This window comes from Dasypus novemcinctus, unplaced genomic scaffold (genome assembly GCF_030445035.2).
Source record: "Dasypus novemcinctus isolate mDasNov1 unplaced genomic scaffold, mDasNov1.1.hap2 scaffold_123, whole genome shotgun sequence".
Taxonomy (NCBI): domain Eukaryota; kingdom Metazoa; phylum Chordata; class Mammalia; order Cingulata; family Dasypodidae; genus Dasypus; species Dasypus novemcinctus.
Genome location: NW_026688149.1, coordinates 73,097 through 85,000, shown reverse-complemented (window position 1 = coordinate 85,000; position 11,904 = coordinate 73,097). Strand labels below are relative to the sequence as shown.

General features: G+C 58.7%; 1 long non-coding RNA gene across 2 annotated transcripts; it reads right to left on the bottom strand.

Moving 5' to 3' along the window:
* Positions 1–8,718: 8,718 nt before the first annotated feature.
* LOC131277508 (uncharacterized) lies at positions 8,719–11,904 on the bottom strand. 2 transcript variants are annotated; one of them, XR_009184665.2, is made up of 5 exons: positions 11,766–11,904; positions 11,585–11,667; positions 10,110–10,190; positions 9,578–9,668; positions 8,719–8,956 (listed from the first exon to the last, which is right to left on the bottom strand). It is a non-coding gene; the product is annotated as an uncharacterized lncRNA (long non-coding RNA). The 2 variants fall into 2 exon arrangements; XR_009184664.2 differs by lacking the exon at positions 11,766–11,904 and having other exon boundaries at positions 11,585–11,709.

Here is an 11,904-nt window from a genome sequence, read left to right as displayed (position 1 = left end):
GCCTCACGCCCAAGGGCTCGGCCGTCTGCCTTCCGCGGCCTCACGTGTTCGCCTCCCGGCCTTCCCCCACACACGGGCTAAGTCTTACAGCAAACGGGGGCAGTGAGGGGGGAGCGGGGGCTCCCGTCGTGGCATCAACAGGACCGGGGGAACCACACACCCCTTTCCCACTCGGTGCGGCACCTCGAGTCCACCCCCCCCAGGGGTCACCGAGGGCCCCCGCCCGGTCCACCCGATGCGGCGGGCTGGACCGCGACAGGAACCCCAAGGGCACACCCGGCACCCAGAGACACCACACGCGGGAGGCCCCGTCCACCCCCACGCACTTTTAAGGGAAGGCCCAAACACTACAGCTCCGGCGAACACCAGGCACGTCCGAGGAGGGGAGCAAGGCCAGGCCCCACCCCCCTTTCTCAGGCAACAACTCGGGCAAGACGGGCGAGCCCCCCGCGGTCGGCCAAAAGCCGGCCCCGGGCCCTGCCACCGGGGCGCACGCGGGCAACCCCCCCCTCCACGCGCAGGGGGGGGTGCCCCTTACCACCCTCGACCCGCCGGGCCTTCTCCCCAAGCACACACACGGGAAGAGCACCTGCAGCGGCGGCCCAAAGGGACGCCAGGAACGGGAACAACACCGCCGCTCGGCCTCGGGCACCTGAGGCACAACCTGGAGCGCTCCAGGGGCACCGCGAGGGGCCGGGCGAGGCGCATTCGCGCGCCACAGCAGCGAGAGGGCCCCTCCCCGCCGCGGAGAGGGACCGAGCCCACATAAACAGAAGCCAAGGACAGGCCAAGTGAGGGAAGGCCACTCGGTCAGAGAGCCAGGTCCGCACCCCTGCCCAACTCCCAGCACCAGCCAAGCAAGGCAGGGAGAGTAGGCGAGGGGCCCGCGGGCAGAGCGAGGGGAGCGGTCCCGTTCACCAGGAACGTCCGTCCCTCGTCTGGCGCGGCTTAGGCCCGGCCCAGGGAGAGCACAACACCACCGCATCGATCGCCTGGGACACACAACACCACAAAGGCCGACTCGGCAAGGCCTCAGTGACGACCAGAGACCACGGCACACTGAAGGAGACCGGCCCCGCTCGGAGAGCGTGAGAGCCGGCGCGCGCACAGACCCAAGCAGGCAGGGCGCGGGGCTCAGCTCAAGCAGGAAGGGGAGGGCGGGGCAGCGGGCCATCGGTAACCCAGAGCCCCCCGCCACACACACGCGCGCGCGCGCGCGCATCCGGCGTCCCAACCGTCTGGCCCACAGTGTCCATCTCTGGCTGGAGGACAGTGTGTCACCACTAACCTGGCGGCCCAAAACGCCCACTTTTGGCGGAAAACGGACCAAGCCCTGACACAGGGACAATCCGCTGGTCACACCGACCTCCCGGAAGCGTCATGCGGCCACTGGCCCACAGGACGACCCCATAGCCTCATGTCCCCGGAGCTCCTGGGGCCATCTGGTCGACCCTAGTGGGGGGGGGGGGGGGGCCGGGGACACGGGGGACACGGGCGACACGGGCAGAGGACCGCTCCCAGTCTCCGTGACGGGGGTCTCTCGGTACCCTCAGCAGGACAGGTGCCCCAAAGCAGTCACCGGGGAGGTCCCCACTAGCGGTCTCAGACGGCACCGGGAAGGATCGGGGCCCCGCAGTGCGGGACAGCCAAGCCGCCTCCCGCTCCACCCTCGGGCCACGGGCGGGACTGGCAACGGGGCGGACGGGGTCGAGGCCGGCGGCAGGCCTCCAGGTCGCCCTCCCTCCGCCCGCGCTCTCTACGCACATCCCGGACCGTTCCCCACCTCCGCAGCAGGACTTGGAAAAATTGTCGGGGGTCGGGGCCCACCCGCCCACCGGGACCCACCCGGGACAGCAGCCGGGCCCGAAGCGCCCTCCCCGGGCCTCGCCCAGGCGGCAGGGGCCAGCCCCCGCCTCCGGAGCAGCAGGACTTGGAAAAATCCTCGGAAGGGAGTCCCACCCACCCGCCGACCGGGGGGGCACAGGCGGTCGGCGACCGAGCGCGGAGCCACCCATCGCGGCCACTCGCGGTGGCCCGCGCCGGGTGGAGGCCGCGGTGGCCAAGACCAGCGTGTGCTGGTCGACCCACACGGGCAGCCAGCCCCGCCTCGGGCCGCCCGCCCGAGGGCAGCCACGGGCCACCCGCCTACAACTCTGGCGGTTCAATCTCCCGCCGGCGGCCGCGACGACGGCGCCCAGCGGCGACGCGGGGCCATCCTGCCAACGCTGCCGGCCTCCAGGAACTGTGACGCGGTCGCAGCGGCCGGGTCCCCTCCCATGCCGGCTTCGCCGGAGCTCCGGGGACAACGGCATAAAAGCGGCCACCAGGCGGCGCCCGACAACCGGCCTCGGGTGGCAGCGGGACGGATGGCGGTCGCCGGCCGCCAAGGGCGCGCCGCCGGCCGGCCGGCCGGCCGGTCGGCCGGCCGGTCGCCGTGCTCCGTGCCGATCCACTCGGGAACGCGTCGCTCGGGCCGGGCCAGCCGGAGATCATCCGGGCAGGCCCCGAGGCCTCGGCCACCGCCAAAACCGACCCCAAAGGGGATGGGGGCCGTTTCTTTCCCTGGGGTCCTTGGGGACCCGGGGCTGGGGCTGGGGCTGGGGCTGGGGCTGGGGCTGGGGCTGGGGCTGGGGCTGGGGCTGGGGCTGGGGCTGGGGCTGGGGCTCGGGCGCGGGCTCGGGCGCGGGCTCGGGCTGCATCAGGCGGTGAATTTGCCGGGGCTTACGGCCAATGCCCTAAGCAGGCGGCCGCCGAGCTGCAGCACCGAAGAGGAAAACCGCGTGGGGGTGGGCCCGCCCGGGCGAGCGCTGGGACTCGGGCACGGGCCGACCCGGCACAGGCACCCTCTCCCGTCAGCCCCTCGCCCGTGGCGTGCACCGCCACGCCGACCATCGCCGACCAGAACGGGGAGGGGCCGGGGGCCGGGGCGGCCAAGTGCTCTGCCGGGAGGGTCCTCCCGCCGTACAGCCCGGCCCGCCTCGGACTGGGACCGCGGAGGGAGAGCCGGGCCTGACCACGACCCGGTGGCGCCGGGGGGAGGGGGGAGCGGTTCCGAGGCAGGCCCGCCCGCCCGTGCCCAGAATGCCTGCGGGGCGATGGCGACGGGGGCGGGGGCCGGAGAAAGGAGAGAGCCTAATTCGTGTCCCCTCCTAGAAAGCATATCCAGGCGGAGAAAGCGAAAGTAAAACCAGCGCGTCCGGTCTCGGGAGAGAATCGGCAAAAGAAAAGAGCGAGGTGCTCGATCGATCGCACTCGAGCCCAGCGATGACAGCACTCGCGTGGCACGGATGGAACGCGAACGACCGGGCCGACCCAAGGAAGGGGGAACCCGTGTCGACAAAGCACACGGAGACGCCCGCTCCGGCTTCAGGCAGGAGGGACGCGGACAGAGGGGGACCGACCCGGGAGATGGGCACGAGAGAGCCTGCGCGTTTAGACGGGGACACGGGGACGTAGGGTCAGGCGAGCCGATGTCGCCGCGTCAGGGGAGCCCTCCGTGAATCCGAGGCGGAGCACCGGCGGCGGGATGGATGGCGGCGGGTGGACGGACAGACGGACGGGAGAGGAAAACCAGAGCGGGGGGGGGGGGGGGGGGGGGGCGGGGGGCAGTTTCCGAGAGAACGCTGCTGGCGGCTGCCGCCCACCGGGGAGGGGAGGCCGCCGGGCTGGAGGGAGAGGGACCAGGGTGGGGCGGCGAGGTGGGGTGGGCCCGTCTCTCCCTCCACCTACCCGATCCCCTTCCCACTGCCTCTCCTAAGGCACTGTCGCCGGCGGGCACCCCCAGCCCGCCCCTAGCCCAGCATGTCACGCCGTCTGCCCTCCTCCCTCCCTCCCTGTTTTACACAGCACACACACGCACGGGCACGGACACGGGCACGGCCCCGGGCCCCCCCCCCACCCCCCCCCACCCCAACCTCAAACCCTCTCCTATGGCACGCCAAAGCCCCTGCCAACACCCGGTAGGGAAAAGCCATCCGTAGGCCGAACGAGCTGCTAGAGCCCTACTCGCCTATCGGAAAGAAAAACATCCAGAGATCCAATCCTATCTACCCACGCACTGGCCGGTCCGTCGAGACGTGTCGAGACGTGTCGAGACGACATCCCATTCACCCAAAGCGTACGACCGGCAGCGTTCGGTATCGTCGCACGGTCGTGCGTCCGTCACCACGAGCGATCGTCATCGCCTAGCTCCGTGGCTTCTACGCGACCCGATAATAAGCAAAAGCGAACCCAAACAAACAAACAAACAAACAAACAAAACACAGACACACGAGGAAAACGCCTCCCCTCTCCGTCTCCCTGTTTCCCACCGCCGGACACAGCCGCTCTTTCTCGCCATTCCGGCACCACCGCTCAATTGTCGACTAAGCCGTCCTATGGAGGAACGGGCACAGACGGCACGGCCTGGCCAAGGTGGACGATCGAGGGCCTTTTCTCTTTTCTTTTCTTTAAGCCACTCATCACGTTGTAGGATCTGACAGAGGTTCAATTATTTGCGTATAGAAAGGCCAGGACTCGGGAACGGCTTCGAGAAGGAGAAACGGTGGATGGACGGCCGGACGGCCGGACTCGGGAGGTTTCTGTTGAAAACCTGAGCCCCGAACACGATCTTCGAGTCCCTTTCGTACAGAGAGGAAAGGCCAAAGGGTCCTTTCGTTTCAGTTCTCGAGAGGCTCGAATCAGCAGACATCTTCCACATCCTAGGTAAGCTTCTAGCACGCGCTTCAGACGGCCCGGGTGCATCTTCCCCGACCATTTCAAGTCTATAGGGTTCGCACCGACACACCGTGTCCCGGGACCGGAGTCGTCGCCACGGTGACCAAGGGCACGGGCTGCGGCCCCTCACCATCCCACACCCACGAGTCAGGACAGGCAGCTTAGGTCAAGGGAGACAAAGAGCCTCCCACCCACAGGCCACATCCATCAGGCCTCCGTGGTCACAGCGCTCGGCAAAACAGACAGGAGATCACAAGACATCGTCGCTTTTAAGAGAGACCGGAGGGCCGGGTCCCACAGCCTATCGTCCGTAGGAAGAAAGACACAGCACGGCAACCGAGCAGCACCGACGGACACAAGACATCCGAAGTCACGGACGTCGACGGTCACGTCGTTCTCCTTCCGATAAGACGGTCCTCGCCGTCGGACGCCGTCCTCTCCGAGACCAAAGCAAACAGGCGCCGGAGCGACTTCACTTCCGCCGAGGCCGTCACGCTCTCTGGGTCCTCCATCCGGCCCCGACCTGGGAATTCTTCACCTCTCACCGGAATGAATGACTGCAGAGAACCACGGGCCAACTCGTCGTCCGTCCGACGAGACAGGACACCTCAAACTAGACCTCCCTCCAGTCCCCCTCGTTCGAAAGCACGCGTTTGTCTCGTACGCAGACACAGAACACCGACGGTCACCGCTCTTGCCCTGGGTGTCGCAGCAAGATGTGGGGGCGGGGGGGCAGGGAGGGGGAGAGGGAGAGGGGAGAGGGGAGAGGGAGAGGGGAGAGGGAGAGGGGAGAGGGAGGGAGGAAGGAGGGGAGGAAGGAGGGGAGGAAGGGAGCAAGGGAGGAGGGGAGGAAGGGAGGAAGATAGATGGAGAACACTGCCAAGAAGGGCAGCGAAGATCATGCCCTGGGTTACAAAATGGCTCCCGGCAGAGGAGGAGGCTGGCAAGGCCAGAGAAGGGCGACCCCTCGACTTTGCCGGCCCACAGAAAAGCGGCCGGCCGCCTGGGGGCGCCCGAAGACCGTCGTGGAGAGCCGGCCCGCCCCTCCTCCACCCCCGCGGCCCAGCCCCCCACCCCCACCCCCGGGGCCGGGCGCTGCCCGGACATGTCCTCCTCCGCCGCCCTGGAAAACGGTCTCATTGAAAACACACATACTAAGACTGTCCTGAAAACGTCAGTACCGTCGGGGATGGGGGCTGCCGTTCTGGGTATCTACGCCAGAAATTAAAACTCGCACCCAGAAAACGACGACGACGACAATGACAATGACAACGACAAAAAACACGAATGTTCCTATCAGCTTTCTCGGCTGTAACCCCGAAACGGACACGATCCACGTGTCCTTTATTTCCTTATTTATTCTTTTTAAGATTTACTTTTATTTCTCTATTGCCCTCTCCCCAACGGCTTGTGGTTTTTTACTCGCTGTTTAAAGACACCCACATTCCTTCCCACCCGTGAAACGGGCATCTGCCAAAAAGAAAAAAGAAAAGCCATTCAGAGCAGGCCACAAACTACCGATGCACACGACTCCTTGGGTGACTCTCAGAACGCCGTGCAGAGCGATAAGGCCGGCCTTAAAAAGTCAAAGGTCGGACCGTTCCCTTTACACGGCATTCTCCAGATGACACAATTAGAGAACATCTCTTCGAGGGGGAGCCCCTCTCTTCGAGTGACCTGGCGGGCCTGGGCTCAACCGAGTGTCCCACTAACAGCAAGCCCAGGGCCACATCGTGGAGTCACGTCCCATCCGGGGCAAATACTGTCAGGTCTGCTGCCAGGATTTTGGGGCCTTCTCCAGGCTCACTTTACCTTTTTTTTCTTTTTTCTTTTTTCTTCTGTTTTGTTTTGTTTTGTTCTGTTCTGTTCTGTTTTTAAAGAGCTGGGAGAAGGTGTACCATGTGAACAAGGACCCCATAAGAGCCAGTACAGCTCATTGAAATTCAGATGAGGCAGACTTTTAACAGGAAACATCACCAGACATCAGGGGGAGACGGTTCATGAAGATAAAGGGCTGAATCCCCCAGTCAGAGGTCAGACCGTACAGCCCTCCATCTCTTCACAAACCAAGATCACAGCCTCCAAGTTTGAAGAGCAACAAGTGGAAGCCCTGCCTCAAAAGAAAGAGGTGAATCCTAAACCTTCCTGTTGACCTGGTGGCCATCATCACCACCCTCCTTGTTAAAAAAAAAAAAATAATAATAATAATAATTATTATTATTATTATTATTATATATATATACACACACACACGTATATACGTATGTATATAAAATATACACGCACACGTCTTTACATCTTTATATATTATTGAAGCACATCACTCATGCACAAACACACACAAACATTAGGTGTAGAGTAAAAGTTTGTAGACATGAAATAAACATGCAAAACATGATTCCAGGGCTCCCTCCCATACCTCACCCCTCCGCCGACATCACGCGTGGTTGTGATCCATCTGTTACGAAACTGTGCAAAAGCACCTTCAAAATAGGGCTGCCAACTATAGTCCATATCTTACAGTCGGTGTATGTTCCCCTCACCCACTCTAGTTTTACATTTAAACAGATCGGTTTCTGGATACATATTAATAAAGCGTCCACTGTATCCACAGTGTACCATCGACAGTGTTTGATACGGACACATAGTTGTGCGTTCATCACTGCGATCACTATTAAGGCATTTTTGTGATTTCTGTACTACTGATGAAAAGCAAAAAACAGACAAACACACAAGCCAGCGAACAAGGAAATGCCTCCCCTCTCAGTCTCTCGGGCAGGGGCCGTCCCTTGTTGGACACAGCTGCTCTTTCTGGCTCCTCCCGCACCACGGTTTATTTGTTTATTCAGCACTTTGAGTGAGATGTAGTCACACCCCGTACGATCTAGCCAAAGTCTGTCATCGATGGCTTTTTAAAAGTTCCTGATAAGACCTTTATTGTCAACTCGTAAAGTGGCATAGATGATAGTTTGAAAGAACACACACATTTTAAAAGAGGGCAGAAGGCCAGGTTTGATTTCATAGTATTAGGAGACTAGCTTTGAGAGGGGGGAGAGGGGTGGAGGGGAGAGAGGGAGAAAAGGAGAGAGGGAGAGAGGGGTGAGGGGGGCAGAGAGGGACAGAGGGAGAGAGGGAGAATGCCAAAGAGTGGCATGAATGGAGAGCACTGCTCGCGTGAATGCAAAACAAAACCATACAACCACATCGGAAGGCGGTGACCTTTTCTTATCAACTTACCAACGTGACCCTGTAAACACACTTCTACCTAGTTACTCAAGTGAATTGAAACGATTTTCACACAGTATCCTGCACACAAGTATCAAGGCAGGTTTTTTTCCTGGGTCCCCAAAGACTGGAAAAAATTAACGTGTTCATCAACAGATGGGAAAACACACCCCACACACACACAGACACACGCGCGGGGAGAAAAGATCGCTGAGTAATATGAGGGCCTGTGTCACTCCTCGCAACCTGGGGTTGGGTTGGGGGGAGGGGAGAGGCAATGCCAAGGTAACCTGAAAACTGCAAGGCCCTCCTCTATTTACATAGAAAAGGAGAGGGGTGGGTGCCACACCCAGCACAGCTGACCTAAACCTCCAAGGCAGATGCCCACTGGCACACAATCCGTGAGGCCCCGTCTTTGCTGGGAAAGATGAGAGAAGAGGCCATGGGAGAGAGCATTTCTTTGCGGTTTCAGAGAGGCTAGACCCAGAGTTCATCCCCAGGGAGGACATCTTTGACACAGTCATGGACACCCCCCCCCTTTTTTTTTTTTAAAGGGAAACCCCTCCCCTAAAAAAAAGGCCCCCTTTTTCCCCCTCCCCCCCTCCCCCAACTTTCAGCAATGCCTGTTGGAGCTATAGGCAGGACCTGAGGGGCTCTGAATTCAGTCACAGACCCCAGCCGATCGGATCTGTCCGGTGCCGCTTTGGCTGTTCTGGCACAGCTCTTTATTTGTTTATTAAGCCGTTTTCCTGAGATATATCCATATACCATAGGGTCTAGCCAAAGAGCACCATCGACGTCTTTTATTTTTATTTTTATTTTTTTTAAACCTGCTAAAAAGACCCTTACGGTAAAATTTAAAAAACAAAAACAAAAACAAAAAAAAAAAAAACATTGGAACGTAGGTGGAAAGAAACTGTACATTTTAAAAGAGCCTGTAAGGCCAGCTGAGAGACTTCACATCATCCGTGATCAGCAATAAACAGGATTGTTGGAGATTTGGGCACGAAGGGTACTGGGAATGAAACAAAGAGAAAGAGAAGAGAAGAGGGCTGGGATCCGGGGGTCTGGGAGTAGAGACTCCTCAGACATCTTCATTGTTTACAAGGGGCTTTCTATATAGCCCAGGCTGCGGGAGAACAAGTATGCAGTTCACTAATAGCATTACTCACGATCTAAGGAACTCAAAAAATCTTTATCTCAAGGTACAAAGTCCAAGCATTCCACCTAACTCCGAAGTAGATCTGCTCATCTTTTCTTTCAGCCATTCACAGCTTCATCCTGTTTGCCCGGAACTCTTAATGACCACATTCCTCCGGGGGGAGGGGGCGAGCGTAGCCATGGTAGCCATGGAAACAGCACGTCTCTCTTTGCGAGACCACTATGCCTCAGTTTCCAACTCAGGATAGCAGCAAACGTTTATCGATGTAAAGAAATTAATTATAACGTGATGATCATTTTGTTCCTACAGCTGTACCGATCGGACATCATACTGTCCAGGAATGAAATAAACGATGGGCTTAGCTATTTAATTTCCGCGGAGGCCCTCATTCTCGACGGGTCATCAGATTCCTGCTTGGGAATTCCTCACACCCTATGGGAACGAATTGCCACAGATAACCACAGGCCAACTCACAGTGTTCGGAGGCAGAGATGCTCAGCCTCTTTCTGGCAGGACTCAGGCTAAATCACGATTGACCCAGATGGATCGCTTTCATTCACGAAGTCTGCATAAGAAAGCATGGAAGAAAAATGAAGTGGCCAAAATTATATCTCCTCTCCCGCCCTCCTCGATTAAAAGCACACACTTAATTTTTAGGAAGACACTGACAGAAGACCGATCATCAGATTTTGCAAATACAAATGAGGTCTTAGGGCTAAGAGATTTCAAAGTCGCGTCCCGGAGTTGGTTCCAGAGGTTACTGTAAGGCAAGTGTCAGCAGGCCCGCCACACTAATCGTCGCCTCCAATAGCGGGGCTCCCACAGGGACGTGAAGGAGGTCAACCACCACACCAGGGAGCCAAGAGTGCCAACAACTGCAAACAGGAGAATTGCGTCCATCATCCAAGGGGCATCTAAGCACCCTCTCGATACAGAGGTGGAGTGGACATAACCATCCCGGGGCCCACGGAATGGAGGAATAGAGCATGGGTTAGCGTGCACTTACTGAGCTTCTGTTCTGGAACTATGGTGATTAGGAATGGAAGTCAACGTAGCATCGAGATGGAGAGAGTGGCCACGGTAGCTGCTGAGGGTGGGGAGTGGGAAGAAGAGACGTGATGTGGGGGCATTTTCAGGACTTGGAGTTCTCTCGGGTGGTACTGCAGGGACAGTCACCGGACAGTGTATGTCCTCCCGTGGCCCACTGGGTGGACCGGGGGAAGAGCGTAAACTGTAACGGGGACCATTGACCATGGGGCGCGGCAGCGCTCGCTCAGAGATGTATTCGCCGAGCGCGATGAAGGTCCCACCGTGATGGAGGAGGTGGTTGTTATGGCAGCAGTAGGGTGAGGGGGGTGGGGGGAATATATGGGGACCTCCTATTTTTTTAATGTAACATTAAAAAAAGATAAAGACAAAGAAATTTTTAAAAAAACTAAAACAAAAACAAAGCAACTGGGCTCTGGGCCCGGTAATGGGTTGCAGACCCACTTCCTAGGGCCTTGGGGAGGGAGGCCATCAAGGGCAGAAAAGGCGGCGGACTTGGCCCAGTGGTTAGGGCATCCGTCTACCGCATGGGAGGTGCGTGGTTCAAACCCCGGGCCTCCTTGACCTGTGTGGAGCTGGCCCATGCGCAGTGCTGATGCACGCAAGGAGTGCCCTGCGCAAGCAGGGGTGTCCCCCGTGTAGGGGAGCCCCGCACGCAAGGAGTGTGCCCCGTGAGGAGAGCCGCCCAGCACAAAAGAAAGTGCAGCCCGCCTAGGAATGGCGGCGCACACACGGAGAGCTGACACAACAAGATGACGCCACAGAAAGAAACAGATTTCCGTGCCGCTGACAACAACAGAAGCGAACAAAAAAGAAGACTCAGCAAATAGACACAGAGAACAGACAACCGGGGTGGGGGTGGGGTGGGGGGAGAGAAATAAAAAAATAAATATTAAAAAAAAAAGAAGAAAGAAAAAAGGGCAGGAAAAAACACCCAGACTTAAAAAAAGAAAAAGAAAAAGCGGGGCTCCCAGGGGCTCTAGAGACACCCAGAAACCATAAGCAGGGTAGACCGTTCAGGAATCTGGCACCCTGTCCGTGGGCCTGGGCCTTCCTTTGGAATTTATGCTCCCCAGGGTAAAGCGGCATGAGGCTCGCTGAGGGGTTCTCTACACATGGCTCTTCCGCCCCTTTTAGTTTTGCGCACCATACTCGGTCAACATATGTCCCAGAGACGTAAACCTTCGGGCCGTCCGTGTGCCAGTCGGGCGGGCCCTGAAACTCAGCAGAGTCGCAGCACCTGCTCTCCAGTGCATCGGGCTCGGCCGGGGAAACTAACGAGGAGACGATGATGGGCAACTACCGACCGTCCCAAGGAACACAAAGTGTCTGTCACTGCAAGTGAGAGAGCTCCATCCGTCTGCCCCTGTGGGATTAAGCCCCCACCCACATGCTCCGGATTGGGGAAGGAACGATGGGCTAGAGTAGACTTACTGCCATCCGACTATAGATTTATGATGATTCTTGCAACAGAAGAACTCTGATCGCCAACAAAGAGGCAGTGTCCACCAGAGGTTCTGAGGGACGGGAGAGGGAAGAGTAGGTAGGTGTCATAAGGGGGCATCTTTGGGACACCGGATTCGTCCCGCACGGCATCACAGGGACGGAAACAGACCTCGGTCTCTTCTGTCACAACTCAACCAAATCGTCACGGAACAGAGCATAAAGTGCCACGTCAACGGCCATCCACGGTCAGTCGCACCGCTCCGATATGGGCTCGCCAATCGTCACAACCAACCGTAGCGACCACACAA